Raw genomic sequence first — 4,924 nt, forward strand, 5'->3', positions numbered from 1 at the left:
GCGCAATCCTATCCAAACACTGTTCCACATGAAACACCTCAATTCACTATGCTCGAAATTGACAACCACGCACAATTTGACGTCTGGAACCAAAGCAAATTCATTACACCCACGGTGAAGCAAATAGCATATACCACGCAAACCCGATAGGACATAACTGATACTCCATTCAACAAACAAAACCCAATTACTCTTCCTGCTTGACTTCGACTATGAACCCCAATAGAAACGCACCATATGTGCCCATAACCAACAAACCATACATCTCGCAACACAGAAAGGTAATTCATAGACCTCCCAAATTACTAATAAGCTCAATAACAATCAAATCAATACATCCCTCAACAATATTATTTGGTGCTCGTCATCGAATCAATACCGAAATCAACAACCTTGCCTGGCGACATCCCCGGCCACATGAAACACATCCGAAAAGTTCCTCACCCCCGGAACTTGACCAATATGAGGAGCCCCTACACTGACATCCATCACGAGAGCCCAAATAAGAAAGACACTCCTTCCTAGTCGTCCGCTGGGCCTTAGAAATATAATACCACTCTACTAGGACATAATCCATCGAACCTCGCCACTCAACTCGTGGCTTTTCCAGTATAGCCAACAACGTCACCTTAGCGCGACAGTCCAGAATGATACCACACAGAGACAACTGGTCTGAACTCCAACATCATGTCCAACATCTAACATACCAACAAAGAAAGATCCACTCGGGTCTCCAAACCCTGATAGTTACTAAACAGTGCCGATACACACGACTCACAACCACAACATAGCCTGAATGTGAGAACTTCCTTGTCTCCAAATCCATATGGCGCACGAATCACCATATCTGATCCCAATTTTGCCGTTCGAATACATGTTATGCCTCAAATACCCAAATCATTCCACGATAGATACTCAAAAATTTCCCTGTGCCACCAAGCAAACTCGAATATCACCAGTCGATCTAACAAGAAAGTGTTGTGATACTACCAAAGTACCATCAACCTAATCACATTGTCTTTTCTGAAACACATGCCCTCGTTAATTCACCCCAATTAGCACTACCACTTCTTTAATCATCTAAAACTGCCCGTGCTGCCTAAGAATTCATGACTTTCCATTCAGAACTGAACCGTAACCTTCCACATGCAATTGTCAATCCTCCACAACCTACCGCATATATCATACCATCTCAGGATAACATGAGAACCTAATCTTCCTTCCGAGCCACAAACATCTACGTACTCAACTAGTCAAGAACTTTCCATTGGTACCAATCTAGAAGAAAAATCACTATACATCCCATGCTCCTCGCTCCGCATGCCCATAGAAAGTATACATCTCCAAACCGTGGTAAAAACTATCAAGAACTCTCCGAGTTCCCTTTGCACAAATCAGACATGTCAGGACTGAATCCTTCTAACTCGATCAAGCTAATCAAGCCATCAAAACCTTAGAGCATCGCCGCAAAATACCTGAAAGAACTCATTACCTTGAACAGACACAAGGAATTAATCATATCCTTACCATACCAATTCGGTCTACTATCAAACTATTCCATCTATCTAAATTTCCTTCTGATTTACCTTCAACTTAATGCTCATTCTTGTTATAACATCACAATTCCTCAACCCAGACTTACCACACGGGACCCAAGCATAATGCCACACCGTCTAAGGCTCATAAGCCGCTGAATACTTTCTCAGATATTCCCACGAGCACCACGATCATGGTACTTTGCTCTCAAGAGACTTCCTGCAAATCTAAATCTGTTATCTTTACCTTCCTGGTACTGATACATAGAATTTCATAATTTGTAAAGAAAATACCACAAGTCTCGACATCTTCCAATAAGAACTCAGTCTCTAACCACATATACAACTTTAACTTACCCAACTGTTATATGTAAAATATTGAACACATCAGAACCATTCTTGAGAGTCATACCCTATTCAAACTGCAATTAGCCTGATCAAATGAACAAAACCGCCCGTGCCTCATTAGCACTCTGACACCGCAGAATGAAATCCTCATCCCAACACATCCAACCAACTTCGTGCTCTATGCACCGAGCATTCTTTACCAACAACAACTTAAGACATTCCGTGATTCTTACACACTTATGAAGTATACTATATACCTTGTTAAGAATTTTTTTTTCCTTTACTCGAGTCATCCCCAGTCTCAATTTCCGCAAGCCATAACTGATTCGCCCGCACGCCTCCAACTGGAACCAACGTAGCACCTAACCGTGCAATCAACTACTTACAGCAGACTCCCCCACTTGGCTCGGAGCCATAGATAAAAATGTTGTCAATAACTTATAACACTTGTACTCTATTGATGCCATAATACCATAGTGAGATTTAATTCGAATCCTTTGCAAGCCTACAAAAACACAGATCATCTAGTACTTTAACTCTTCTGCAATTCACTCGCGCAGTAGTCAAGCTTGCTCTCTGAAGCGACCCACATTCAAATTTCAACACTTATATTCCATTGGTAAATGAGATCTTCTAACAGACACATAAGGATCACACAACCCCAGAATTCTTCGAAGGGGATAACCCACCTGCGTTGCCTTCCATTAACATTTCTATATACCTTCCACCGTCACAAACCGTATGCTGTCGCTTAGTCTTTCTGAGTCTGAACTTGTACCGCAACATGAAATTTACTTCACTCCCAACTAGGACACATGAAAAGACTTTTTGCACGACCATAACTCGGGCTATAATTCGAATCCAGATGGAAATCAAGCACCTAATAGTTCTTCTATTCTCCACTAGACCTTTCTCGTCACTTCCCAATCATACGAATATATCTCGCAGCACTAACATTCTCATTACATAGTCATTCAGCCGTCACTCCCACAATAGGGAAAAATTACCAAACATATAAATTCAAAAGAACTTGCTCATACAATCAACACCTCAGTGCTCAAGCCATAGGCAAAGATCCGGCCTCAAGTTCTCCAGACTGGCCCAACATCTCACAGAAATTACATCTCGCCCCTCGATCGGGGAATCACAAGCCATCAAGGCACATCTGATATCGAGCGCTCATGCGCGCATACAAATGCGTGGAAGGAGTTTCAAAAGTTACTTCTCAAGCTGAATCAAGGACGCACGATAAGAATTCAAGAATGTGAAGTTTTCCTAAAGGTTCTGCAGCCTCTCGAGGATAAATACAGATGTCTCCGTATTGATCCGCGAGACTCTACTAAACCTGCTCATGACTAGTGAGACCTATGTAACCTAGGCTCTAATACCAATTTGTCACGACCCAAATCCCGACCCTAGTCATGATGACACGTCTCGTACAGACAAGGCCAGCCAGTCTAACCCAACTCGTCCTTTAAAACAGTAATTTAACACAAATATAGTATAAACATGGTTTAATATTACCAAGTAGCGGAAAGTATGAATAAGAAATACAGAAATCCAGCCCGACATAGCCCTAACCGGGGTGTCACAAGTCACGAACATCTACTAGGGTATAAATACAACTGAAAGCCTGGAATGTACAAATATAGACTAATGAAATGAGGAGAGAGAAAAGAAGTGCTGCGAACGCCGGCAACTACCTTGCTAAACTCTGATGACTTTGCCTCAGATCAGCCAAAACATACCTGAATCTGCACACAAGGTGCAGGGAGTAATGTGAGTACTCCGACTAAGTGAGTAATAATAATAAATAAAGACTGAAGGCAAGAAATCACGCAAAACCACAAGGCATTCCATGCTGAAGCAGTAAAATCACTTTAAAATGTGAAGCAGTGAGAAATCAAGTGAAAATACCTTTTCCAACAAGTAAAGCAAGTAGTTTACAAGTGAGTAACAAAAATGATAGAAATGTAAAAGCCCCACGGGCAAAACATGTACAACAAACCGCCCCTCGGGCATAATATCAATAGAACCAGCCCCTCGGGCTCAATATCAGAACAGTGCCAGTCCTTCGGGCTCAATATAAGAATAGTAACAGCCCCTCGGGCTCACTCTCAGAATAGTATCAGCCCCTCGGGCTACCTCACAATCACTCATATCAGCCCCTCAGGCATAGTATCAATCACTCACAACAATGCGTACCCGCGCTCACTGTGGGTGTGTAGACTCTGGAGGGGCCCCTTACGGCCCAAACGCTATATCAAGCCACCTCGTGGCATCATCACTTAGCATATCCTCACATCACTCAAGCCACAACGTGGCATATAAAGTATCTCAGGCCCTCTGCGTCATATCACTCGGCCTCACATCACTCAAGCCACCGCGTGGCATAAATAGTATCTCAGGCCCTTGACCTCATATCACTCAGCATATCCTCACATATGGCCCTTGGCCTCACTCAGTCCGGAAATCATCATAAGCCCCTCGGGCATTTGTAAAACAGTAGTTCTCAGCCCAAAATACCATTTAGAAATATCATTTGAGTTTTCAAATCTGCATAAAAGCGGCTGAGTTTGTAAAACAATAATTATCAACAGGACTGAGTTTAAATATAAGTCAAAACAGTGAGGAAATAGTGATAAAAATTCCCAAAGGATTCAAATAATTGGCACGAAGCCCAAGTATGGCAATCAGCCCAAATCATAATGATAACAAATAAGTTTCAATCAAATATGCGGTAAAATCATCAATCGGGATGGACCAAGTCACAATCCCCGGTAGTAAAAGACCCCGCGCTCATCATCCAACGCGTGTCTTACCTCAATATAGCACTACGATGTGCAAATCCGGGGTTTCAAACCCTCAGGACATCATTTACAATCATTACTCACCTCGAACCGGCTAATCCTCTAGCTCGTGATGCCTTTGTCTCTCAAATCGACCTCCGAATGCCTCGAATCTAGCCACAATAATTCGATTCAGTTAATAAAGATTATAGGAATTAATTCCATATGAATTCTACATTTTCCATTAAAAAT

The sequence above is a fragment of the Nicotiana sylvestris genome, chromosome 6, assembly GCF_000393655.2.
Source record: "Nicotiana sylvestris chromosome 6, ASM39365v2, whole genome shotgun sequence".
NCBI lineage: Eukaryota > Viridiplantae > Streptophyta > Magnoliopsida > Solanales > Solanaceae > Nicotiana > Nicotiana sylvestris.